At 37.4% G+C, this 13,366-nt stretch overlaps 1 pseudogene; it reads left to right on the forward strand.

Moving 5' to 3' along the window:
- Positions 1-13,366, forward strand: part of LOC150035992 (pyrophosphate--fructose 6-phosphate 1-phosphotransferase subunit beta-like) — a 70,206-nt pseudogene that overhangs the window by 13,418 nt on the left and 43,422 nt on the right.

Here is a 13,366-nt window from a genome sequence, read left to right on the forward strand (position 1 = left end):
CTACTCTGAAAACTAGACTTCTAAAGCTTTCAGATGGCTTTGGAATCACTCCAAATGCACGAGTAGATTGGAATATCTCCTCGTCCAAAGTTGATATATTCCTCTGAACCCTCATTGCCCTCTACTTTCTCTATGAATTTTATGATTTTTGTGTGATTTGAAAATAAAATCCCAACTCCCTATTTATAGGCATTCAAATTGCTCATGGGATTGACAGCACCTACTTGGTTACATGGCCAAATGTTTAATCCTTCCTTTATCAACATAAGCTTGCATCACCTTGTCCTAAAGTGTTTTCTTCATATGCGTCCACCAAATTTCCTTAGCCCTTAAGATTTTTTCTTATGAAGACACTTAATTTTGGTTGACATTTGCCCTTGTGTCTTCAACCTTTGTTTTTATTCAATTTAGGGTTTCCAATGTATAATCTACAAGAATGTGGCCAAATTCAACGCATAAATACTTGCCCGGCCGTTCGATGCATAGGCGAGGGCCTTCGATCGCGTGGGTGTGACGTTCGAATGCAGCACCGAACAAGGCATGGCTGATGCATAGGCTGCTCTCGCTCTCTCCCAGTTTCTTGCTGGTCTTGCTCTCTCCACTCTCGCTCTTTCCTACTTTCTCACTCAAAATATTGCTCTCTCCATTCTCGCTCTCTCCAACTTTCTAGCTCAAAATCTCGCTCTCTCTACTCTCGCTCTCTCCCACTTTATCGCTGTCTTGCTCTCTCCAATCTCGCTGACCCACTTTCTTGCTCAAAATCTTGCTCTCAATGATCTGGCTGGTCTCGATCTCAATGATCTCGCTGATCCCACTCTCAACGTTCTCGCTCTTAGCTACTGCGAACATTGTTTGTCTCCGTGCAATTTCTACATATTTGTGCCACTAGTCACTTGCCTTCTAGTGCTTTATGCACAACACGCATTTCACATAAATTTTCTTTACTTTCCCAAACTCAATTTCCATATTTTTCTTTTTCAAATCCCCATTCCTTCTTCACCATTCCACACTAACGTTCTCATAAACCTCCTTATTATACAAATTTCATTACAATTTTACCAATTGAAGATTAACTTAAATTACTCAAGGAAAATCTACTTAACACTCAGAAATTTCCTCCCTCTTAACTTAGGATTTAACTTTCACTTAGTTAATTCCTTTTATCACTTGCTTAAGTAAGGAAAATAGAAATCTGGGTTTCACAGTTACTAAACGATGAAGCTTGTTAACCTAAATGATCGTCTAGTGTGCACGCGTGTTAAACGATATGTGGGCATCCCATCGTCTACATGACCCGATACTCAGCAATCGCGTACCCGATCGTCGACATGATGCGATCAACCCTTGATCACGTACCCCATTGTCTACACGATGTGATCAACCCTTGATCGTCTCCTTCCTCGAAGAACCACAACGCTTGCTCCGATCTTCACGAGACTTAAACAGACTTTGAATTATAGACTCGATAATGATTATTAATGCCAAAAAACGCAGGGGCCTTTACAAACAATTGCAAATGTAAAAGAATTAAATCAAACCGAGGCTAACATCCACAAAAACATCCATTAATCCGCACATCCACAGCAATTTAACGATTAAATAGAGTAGAAATGCACCCACCAAGAACATATGTCACACCCTGCACCAGATTATCCTCCTAATCTGGATGGAATGGTGACTGCAGCAGTTACCAACCATTTTGCTGGCACTTACTTCCTATCTTACCTGTTAAATATTGTTCAAACCCTGAATACATTCAAATTAACTCAAAACTTAACACGTTTACATTACAGGGTTTCACAGCACTGTTCATACATGGATATTACAATCTAGTGAGCCCCATCAAGAATACTAGTCACTAGATAGACACATGTCACTAACTAATATGTATCTTCAATTACGCTTCCTTTAACCTGTTTCTTCTAGTGGCTGAGCAGCTGCAGAAAAGTCTTCTAGGAACTGACCGCTACCTGGAAAGGAAAACGTTTGAAAACGTGAGCTAGAAGCCCAGTGAGTGACTTAATAAAATGTAAATCTCATGCTTAAACTGAAAGCTTGAAAACATAATACTGGGACTTAAAATATACCAAGAAAACGTGTACATAAAACCTTTTAAACCATTGTATCTGAAACCTGAATCTTAGTTGAGAATGAACATTCACTGCTCTAGTTCTCAACGTCAAGCCATGGCCAGATGAGACCTTTACTTCGACTTGTTCACATTAAACTATGGCTAGAAGAGATCCCTACGTCGATCTCTTTAAATATACTGATGGCATCTCAGGCAACATCCTTAAAACATAAACGTTGATAACAACTCTTAAACATCAATAATCATCATTATTCCCTAGTTGAGAATGAGCATACACTACTCTAGCTCCCAACGTCTATTATCGGCCAAGAGACCCATACCTCGGCCTCTCATTCAGACCTACGTACATACACATGGAGTTTTCTATGTACCGTCAACACCTTAGGTACATTTATTCAGATACCTTCCCTACCTTTAGTATCCCTATTCATTATGTTTAGAAATACCAACGCATGTACTTTGGCAACCTTAGGTATTTAAAACATAGTACGTCAAGCTTCATTCAACCTTAGCTTTAACCTAACGCATGCTTCATACTTTGTGAAATAAATTGGCTTAAAACATATTGAACTAGCTTGTAAAACCACTAGCATGCGTTAGACATGGAAAACATACTTGGAAAACTCATACATTAGTAAACATCATATGGTGATAAACATTCATAAGTATTAAAATTTCAAACTATCCTTCTAGCCGAGGAGAATATACGGCTGCCTTATCCTTAGTTGAGAGTGAACTACTAGTTCTAACCCTCAATGTCAACCTTAGTCGAGGAGAACCCCTTTTGCTCAGTTCCTCGACGTTGTATTACCTACGTGCACGTGGTTATAATTGAGTACCGTCGTACCTTATGTACCTGACTAGGATACCTTCTCATTGTCCTTCAGTATCCTTAGGTACTTGACTAGGATACCTTCTCATTGTCCTTCAGTATCCTTAGGTACTTCTGCTCAGATACCTTCTCAAACGTCCTTCAGTATCGAGTTGCTAAGATACCTTCTCAAATGTCCTTCAGTATCAAGTTGGTCCGGTACCTTCTCGAATGTCCTTCGGTACCAAGTTGGTCAGATACCTTCTCAAATGTCCTTCGGTATCTGGTTGGGTGGATACCTTTTCAAATGTCCTTCTCTATCGCGTTTTACTTAAAACTAGTCATAAACATGTAGTTGAACATTAAGGCTTAGTGCTGAAATCATCATACTAGGAGATCAAATAAAGAAACGTGCAAAACTGCCTCCTTTAGGGGGACACTCCCAGGGTGCCTCGAGACGATGCACAGTAACTTTATTCAAGCAGCTGCCTGATTGTTCAACAATTTCAGTTCAAAATTCAAAAATATATAACTTGATTTCCAGGCCCCATCTTAAAAAGTTTCATTCTACAAAGTTGTTTATAATTGAGTTAACAATATTACCTCAAATATTTAGCTCAAAACGCTTCGTAATTCTTTATGGAGCTTCAATTCTTCTCTGATGGCCTAGATTCACTTGAGAAACGAATCTTTCGTCTTCATTTTGCCTCTCCGGCCTTATTCCGGCGAGTTTTCCTTCCAGTAGCCCATCCACAGAAAATAGACATAGAACTTTCAAATGCCACTGGAATTACACAAATAGCCTAAGTAGTTTATCCAAACCGACCCAATGAATTCGACCTTCTTGCTTATATTACCGCCCAAAATCCAGCATGAACCCTCCTTGTTCCACATGGCCCACTATTGGTGATTAAGAGCTAGGATTTACCAAATTTCCTTTTGCTAACTTCACTCACAATATTACTTCAGCACTACACCTCATTAGATGGCATGATCTCAATCATATGCTTATTATGCATTCCATCATCAAGCATGACCTTTCTTAGCCTAGCCAAGTTTTGTCCTACTTTTACACTTAGCTACCCAAGAGCCTATTTCTTCTTGCTTCCATCTTCTACTCTTCCTAAGACATGGCTTCATTAGCTCATTAGAAGACATCACATTACTTACTCTTACTTGAAATAATTAGGGTTCGGGTTTTACAACATATATAAAATCGTTGCAACAATAAAATTGGAATATCAGAATCTAGCTCTGATACCAATTGAAGGATCTCTTAACGAAGAGCATCCATGAGCACATTCGAATCTTTCCAATTTCACCGTGATCGAAATACACCATATACATTCTAACATACAAACATACAGTAATTAACGGCATGCTTTGACCTAAATAAATAACAAGGGAAAGAGTTCTCATACCAGTTGAAGACGTTCTTCAAGCTTTGGAACTTAGAACGCAGCGGAAGACCTCTACCCGGTCTACTATCGCCCAGCCAATGCGTCGGCTGCAGCAACACGGTCAATCACGAACAAATGAACACAACGGGGACGACACCACCAAAATGGAGCCCTTGGTATTCTCGGAGTGAGAACCCAAAGTGTGGTCTTTGGTGAGTTTGGTAGAGATTGGAGAAAGTACTAATCGTGTAGACAATAAGCAAGTGGAAGACAAAAGGAAGCTATTGTATAGCTAAGTGCTTATCGTTTAATAAGAAGTTACATGATCGTGTAGGTTTTACTGAACGATCGTTTAGGAAAAAGTAGACGATCGTTTAGAAAACACGGCACACTATACGATCGTTTAGGAAATCTATCCAATCGTTTAGAAACTTGCGTGCGATCGTTTAGGCGTAAGGTGTGCAATCGTTTAGGCGTTGAGCGACTATCGTATAGGCTCTCGATTTATGCGATCGTTTTCGTTTCCACACCGACGCCAAATTTTTTTGAACTTTTCAAAATAAAACAAATTTCATTTTATTCTTCGGTTATTATAATCGACGCGGTTTTTTCCACTAACGCACGCCCGAGAGAAATTTTAGGCTAATTATCATATAATTAACCAATTAAATAATTAACAAATATAATCATATTATATTTTTACCATATAGTTTGGTATCTGATATCACATATATACTATAGTAATTTTTCCTCTGCTTTATATAAATCATATTTATATCGAATTTCCTCCAAAATAATGTATTCATACATTTAGTCAATTATATCATATATAATTAACCAGTCCAATTATATCATATATAATCGAATTTCTTCTTGTCAATTTGAACATTTCAAATTAATCCAAACACAGATTCTCGACTTTATCCAAGCTACACAGGGAGCTAATGGACCTGTGGCTTGAAGCTCCAACGGTATGTGAATAGCTGACTACACTCTTTAGCCACGAGATCCACCATCTATTAACTGCCAGACATTCCACAAAAGACCAACAGTTGAACTCTTCTTACCAATTATATTTTTCTCTGTCCATCGGATATAACCAATCATGAGTACGATGACCCTTCACAGATACTCGTAAGTACAGCTGGGCCAAATTATCGTTTTGCCCCTGTAGTTACATCTCACTTCTTAAGTACCATTGATTCCTCTAATGAAATACAACATAGTCCAACTATGTGTAACACCTCTCGGGTCAAGAGAATGTGTGTCGCGTCATATCGTTCAAGCCTCAATCAGCCTTAAGGGAGCTATCTATCTACTTACCCCTGCCTTGGGAAGGAGTGAATTGCATCTTATGTAACTGAATTCCCAGCTCCCAATCAGATGAATCTCCAAAATGGTAAGTTTGAATTGACGACTTGGCCCACTCGCACCCATACAAATCAAAGGACTGCCTAGGGATTTTATGCAAATAAAACATGCAACTGAGCAAAAAACAAGATGTGAAGTAAATATCATATATTATACAGCACAAGCGTTCGTACAAACTGTTTACAAACTACAGGACACGAGACTTTAGGACATCAACCCTAACAATATTAAAGGAGATAGAACAAAACATATTTCACTCAAGCTTTTCTACACTCATGATCTTGAAGAAAAATGGCAACATCACTGTACAACAAATTTGTACGAAGGATAACCTCCGATTTATTTACAAAGGTATTACCAACCGCAACTTTTGAAAAATTAGTGCACATCATAGGAATGTGGTGACTCAGAGATCTTAAGTGATGTTTTCGTGAGGGGGAGTGAACATATTGTATTCTTTTAAAAGTATGTATTATATGAAATATGTACTATTTTTTCTTCACTAGGGTTTTTTTTCCATTGGATTTTTTCTACTAAGGTTTTATCGAGACATATTTCATATATATATATATGGGCATCCAATGGGGAGTATAGTGTCCTAACAGCCATGTGTCATTTTTCATGTTGTCCATGTGCCTTGTAATAATTTATGCTTGGTGTCCATGTAAGTCCGCATTCTACTTACATCCTTTAACGCATGGCTTCGATCGCGTGGATTCCAACGCATAATCACATGAGTTATTCTGCCTAAGGTCTTTTCTTATTATCCTTTATGCATTATCCTTATGAAATTCTTTTTATCCCGATTTCATTCCTTTGCGATGTTTCTATGATCGTACGTATAATTCACCGTATCTTCTAACTAAGCATCGCAAGGCGCTCCTTACTTTTAATAGCTTCTTCAAAATTTGAAAGTCTTAAGTTTTATTTTGTGCAAACCTTCGCTCAAACGTTTATTACCGCATTTCTGTGAGTTTGTTTTTAGCTTTGCGGTGAGAATGCTGCCAACCTCTAAGTTTGGGGGTGGCAGTGATCTCGGAGAATTGTGTTTAGTGCATTGCGATCATTTTAAAAAAATCCTTAAAAAAAATGAAGCGAGTTTTTTAGAATAATAACTCCACTGTCAACGCTATGGGGAAACTCATGTTGATAAGAGTTAAATTGTGAAAGGAACTTACCTGTAGTTGGATGTTCGCATGACACGCGTGGGGGCAAGCCAAAACGAAGATAAGTCGCTAGGATCAACGCATAAGTGCAACTCCTCTGCAACAGATACTCTCATGTAATTATGAAAATTGAAATTGTTGAGTCAGTTAATATATCCTGTTTGAGAATTTCATCTTTTTGCATTTTTACATGGAATGGTAAATATCAAACAAAACTTAAGGGTAAAGATAAAAATTTGTGATAAACAAAGGATTCATGGAATTAGGTTGAAACTTTTAATATGGTGCAATGGAACTAAGTATTGACATCCCATATCATATTCAATTGCCTAAGTGATATCGGATGCCTTTTTTCATCTGCTTTGAAAAATTTGTTCTCTACTACCTAGTTGTAGTTGACTCATGGAGATTTATTGGTTTTAAATGTATGCAGGCGAAAAAATTTTCAGACAAAAAATAATATGTTTTGAATATTGACTCATTTATTAATAGAGCTTTAGTTTATAGGGTACATCGAATTTACAATGTGTGTTGCAGGTTACGGCTAAGAAGTTTACCTTGAAAAACGTTACAGACTACATTGTCGATGTAATTAGTAAACGTTCTGAACTTGGTTATTAATTATGGTGTCGTACTTATTCCCGAGGGTTTGATTGACTTCATTCCGGAGGTATTTCTCTTGTTATTGTAACTAATTGTGTTTATTTCTTTTGGTTGTATGCTCACTATCCACTAAACCCAAGTTCTCTAGATCAATATGTCATTCTTGAACTGATATCATTTATAACCCGCTTTCTACAGGTGCAACAGCTTATTTTGGAACTCAATGAAATTTTTGCCCATGATATTATAGATGAGGATAGGTTATGGAAAAAGAAATATTATTGATGAGGATAGGTTATGGAAAAAGAAACTTACTACTCAATCTCATCACCTTTTTGAATCTTTCCCACAAGCAATCCAAGAACAATTGTTGCTTGAAAGAGATCCACACGACAATGTCCAAGTAATTGTTTTTTCTTTTTGTTTTATACATGTCTTTCCATGAAACTGAGTTGGAAAAGAGAAGGCAAAAAGGTGCATATAATGGGCGGCCAATTCAAGGGGCAGTCACATTTCTTTGGGTACATATTCTATTCATGCTTGAACTTTTGCTGTTTTATTTAAATGCTCCTGTTTAATAATTTATTGATAACACATATTATATTTAGCACTTGGGTAGTAGGCAAATCAATTGAGATCTAAAAAACATGCATGTTGGTAAATGCATGAAGATCTTTTAAATTCATATTTGATAATTAGGGGTACCAAGTATCTTGACTTTCATTATGAACACGTAAAGAAAATGGCCAATCAAGTGATGGGTTAGGCTTACATCTAATTGACTTTCAAATGTAAACCTACGAATGGGACGAGCGAATGGCCACGAGATGATATGACAAAAATTGTACTTTGCTAGTTAGTGCTAGTGTTATCTCTGTTTATTTCTTCTTTGACTTATATGTACGAAGGGATGTGTGGTTTACCCACGAACTTTGATATCAACTTATTGCTATGCTTTGGGTTACACTGCTGAAGCTCTCCTTCAGAGTGGAAAAACTGGGCCAATTTCATTCTTTTTCTTGATATCAATTTCCTCCATAGATTTTTTCCTAGTTTCTATTACTTACTAGTTATGCATATTAGGTAGGAAATTTGGCTGCTCCAGTTGAAGATTGGATGGCTGGTGGAACTGCATTGACTTCATTAATGGACGTGGAGAGGAGACACGGTATGATTTTTTCATGAAAACGTGCATTCCTGTTCTCATGTAAATCTCACTTTTGTTTGGAACTTGAGTTTTACTGAATGCGTTTGAGGCCAGTTGCTACTTCTTAAGGTTTTAGAGTGTTTGAGTTGTGTGTTATATGTGCGTGCAGATGAGATCACAAAGCTGTTTCCTGATCTTTTCGGCCAACCGTCGGCAATGTTGGTGCCAAGTGATTCCAGTTCGGTGCAGGTGAATAAGAAATTGAAGATCGGAGTTGTCTAGTTTGGTGGCCAAGCACTGAGAGGGCATAATGTGATTTTTGGACTATTTGGTAGGGTCTCATTGTGTCCACATTTATAAATCAAGAATAAATGTTTGCTTTTCTGTTCAAGTTGTGGCTAATTAGCAGCTTCTATGATTTTGGTGAAGATTTCCTACAGGTTCATGCATAAGAAAGCACGTTGTATGGTTTCAAGGGTGTCCTGCAGGGATCATGAAATGTAGAACTGACTGCACAATTTATCTACCCATATCACAATCAGGTTAATTTTCTTGAAGGGATTTCTAGCTTTCACTTGTTAGAATCGTTAGTGTGAATATGTGATTTACACTATGTGAAGTGATTGCCATTTGAATGCAATTCTTGATTTAAATGCATTTTTGTTTTATCAGGGTGGTTTTGATATGATATGCAGTGGGAGGGATCAGATTTGTGCAATATATGCGTGCAGATGAGATCACAAAGTTGTTTTCTGATCTTTTCGGCCAACCGTCGGCAATGTTAGTGCCAAGTGATTCTAATTCGGTGCAGGTGAATAAGAAATTGAAGATTGGAGTTGTCTAGTTTGGTGGCTAAGCACTGGGAGGGCATAATGTGATTTCTGGACTATTTGGTAGGGTCTCATTGTGTCCACATTTATAAATCAAGAATAAATGTTTTCTTTTCTGTTCAAGTTATGGCTAATTAGCAGCTTCTATGATTTTTATGAAGATTACCTATAGGTTCATGCAAAAGGAAGCACGTTGTATGGTTTCAAGGGTGGTCCTGCAGGGATCATGAAATGTAAGTATGTAGAACTAACTGCACAATTGATCTACCCATATCGCAATCAGGTTAATTTTCTTGAAGGGATTTCTAGCTTTCACTTGTTAGAATTGTTAATGTGAATAGATGCAGTCTTGATGCGAAGTGATTGCAATTTGAAACATTTTGCTAACTTTTTTTTTTAATATTATCATTACCCTCTCAATTTTTTCTTTGCAAACGTTCAAGGTACACGATAGTGGAAGCGCTGCATGAAGATGCAACTACTTTATTTTGCCACCGCAATCCAAAGAAAAATCGCCGCAAAGGAGGCATCGACAAACAATGCGGGCGATAGCGCAAATTTGGGGTTGTATTTTTCCTTAACTCTATTCCAAATTTTGCACTATCGCATCGCATTTTAATTTTGAAAGTTTTATCATTGCATCCTATTTGATTATCGCAATCATTTAACGTTGATAAATTTAGTAAGTTGTCGCATGCTTTCTCTTTGCCATTTATGATTTCAATGATAAATCCCATGCATCTATTTTTTTTTTTTTTTTTTTTATATACTAGAGTCAACTTATTTTTAGGACAATTACCTCATGAAATATTTTTAAAAGTTAGTGGTCTGCTAGCTTTCTATCAAACTGACCCTTTACCAAACTTCTTAAGAACATCGAATGACTTCTTTCAATCTATTGGCAAGGAGGACAATACCGTATTTTAAATTGGGGGTGAGGTATTTATTTTCGACCTTGCTATTTTTAGCTATATGAAAAAAAAAGGAAAATTTTGAGAATAACAACTCCACTGCCAATGTAATGGGAAAACCCATGTTGATAAGAGTTAAGTTGTGAATGACACATAGCTGTAGTTGGATGTCCGCATGACACATGTGGGGGCAAGCCAAAACGAAAGTAAGTCGCCAGGATCAATGCATAAACAAATGACCGCAACTCCGCTGCCAAGTATGAATCTAGTCTGAGAAAGAGCACCTTGATCGTAATTGGATGTCTGCATGACACATGTGGGGGCAAGTCAAAAGGAAGGCGAGGCACTTGGATCATCGCATGGGAGTTGCGCTCATCAAGCGATTGCGGTCATCGTGTCGAAGTTGCAGTATTAAGCGAATGCGGTCACTGCAAGATTGCGGCTACACGATAACACATAATAGAGGGATCAACGCAAGGTTGGTGGAATGAATGCATCAACGTACGTCTCAGGAAAATCAAAAGTGGATGTTGATTCAGAAAGGACCTACCACATTGTCACAGATGACTTCTTTGTTGGCGAAACGAAGGGCTAGTTCTTTCTCTCTCCATCTTATGGTATTTCACTTGATTTCTTTCTTCTTGTCTAATTCTCCTTTTCTCCTTTCTCCTTTTTCTTTGTTTTTTTTTTTATCTCTGTTTCTCCTTCTATCTTCTCCATCTCTTGCTTAATTTTCTCCATTCATATGATTGTATCTCAATATCTTTTTGTTTTTCTTGTTTTCTTCATCTCATTTCCATTGATACTCCTTTCTTCTATTTCTTTCTCTCTTTTTGTTTGCCCTTTGTTAAAATTTGATACTTCATGTATTATTATTTAGTTTATAGCTAATGACATTAAAGCTAAAATATTGAAATATTAGTTAAGTAACTTGGTCATTAGTGTTGCGTGTGTATCCTTAGTGTGGGTATTAGTTTAAACAATATAAAAAATTGTTACGACTGTTGTATTTGGTTCGTTAATCATGTAACTTTTTGCTAGGTTGAATAACTTCAATTTTATCCCCAATTCAAGTTATGGAGTAGAAGAACACACTAAAAGGTATGAAAAAGTTGTAGTAGTTTTTTACCTTCAGGCCTAGTCACATATTAACTTTAAATCTTGCTTAGAATATTTTTCTATCTTAAAATCTAGCTCTTTATTTTATCATTGTTTTAAAAAATATTTGAATTAGTCTTTGTCAAATATTATGTCACACTTGAGTTTATGATTTTTCTGTTTCTTGATTTCTTGAAACTAGTTGATCTTTATTTTTTGACTTATTTTATTTATCTTTTAATCGGTACTTTGAGTGATTAGTTGTTTAGGATTGTGATTTATGATTCTATAGGGCATGGACAAAGAAAAAAAGATGACATTTTAGTTCGTGGGTATTTTCATCTCCAAAATAGAATCTCAAATTAAAGAAGGAATGAGAAATCGTCAAAGATGACTTCTTTGTTGGCGAAACGAAGGGCTAGTTCTTTCTCTCTCCATCTTATGGTATTTCACTTGATTTCTTTCTTCTTGTCTTTCTTTCTCCTTTTCTTCTTTCTCCTTTTTCTTTCTTTTTTTATCTCTGTTTCACTTAACACATCGTTAGCAGCAGAGATTCAGAAAGGACTAACGCATCGCGAATGTCAGAATCAAAGTAGTCCATTAATGTTGTTGGCGATCCAATATATAAAGAAGCTGTTGAGCAGAAGTTCAACTTATCCAGTGTTTTTTCCTACGATCCAGAAAAATGCGTGAGAAGAAAGCTTGAGAGTTCTTCATCTCCTTCTTCCATTTCAAGAGACGACCGAAGCCTTTGATCAGAGCTAGATCTCGAGAGAGTCAGCTCCACCGCCCATTCATGGCACCACCGGCAGATTTGAGCACTTCAATTTTATCTCCATCTTTCTTTACTTAGCATCCTTAACTTTCATTGTATCACTTAGTGAGATTTCTAGAGTATCGCAGACTTGGTCATGTGGATTAGGGATATGATGCATGTAGCAAACAATCGACAGGTGTGCGTTGTGTGAGTATGTGAGTAAACCTTATTTGCTTCGTGTGCAGCTGTCTATAGGCGGATGCAATGCTTGTCTATGAGTAAAGTCAATAACAACTAACTACCCGGGAGGGTAAATGGTTGGTCTCATTAAGCAATGTAAGCTAGTTCACTAGAGATAGGAATAATCTTATGTTAGCAAAGTTTATGCGATTACCTTGTCTTATGAGTGCTTTATTCATCATTTAGGCATACTTGAGAGAGTAGTCTAAAATCCAAATCTAAGACTCGAGAGAGCGGATTGGAACACCAAGAATGAGGAACTTAGAGATAAGCTCTGTTTGCTATCACACAGCGTATGCACCCTACGGAGACAATATTGCATGCCTCCAGGAAGTAGGATACGGTGGTATGCGGCCATCACGCTCATGTGACGAGAGCACGTGAGCGGGTTATGAAGGTTTAGGCAGGCATAGGCTTCCTGACACTATCGTAGATACATCGCATACGTCCTAAAGTTAGGTTCAAGTGTGTGAGCATGATCACATGGCTTGCGTTGACTAAGGTTGCCCTTGCGATCACTCTTAAGGGTTGCAATGAAGACATCTCCACATTTTATCTATTTTTCCATCTATTTACTTCCTATCAATAGTTGTTGGCGTGGTGAAGGACACGTTATACGGGCAGAAATGGACGTTATTACAGTGCTAAGTTATTAAACAATGAAGGTTTGCGTTGATAAAATATGTTAGATTGCATCCAAAAAGTATTAATTTCATAACATTGCGGTCGCATGCATTCATCGCATAGAAATAGTTAATTTTTGTATTTTTATGCAGAATATGCATTGACGCAAGATGGAAAGTGATCACAAGAAATCAACGGTCGAGCATAGCGTTATCGCAAGACCTTATGGTGATTTGTGCTCGCAAACATCTGCTCAAGAGGGATTGTCGCATAGAGCCAGCGCAACTCGGTTGGCGCATCTGGGTGAAAAGCATAA

This window comes from Benincasa hispida, chromosome 5 (genome assembly GCF_027475165.1).
Source record: "Benincasa hispida cultivar pf3 chromosome 5, pf3_genome.v1.1, whole genome shotgun sequence".
Classification (NCBI taxonomy): Eukaryota; Viridiplantae; Streptophyta; class Magnoliopsida; order Cucurbitales; family Cucurbitaceae; genus Benincasa; species Benincasa hispida.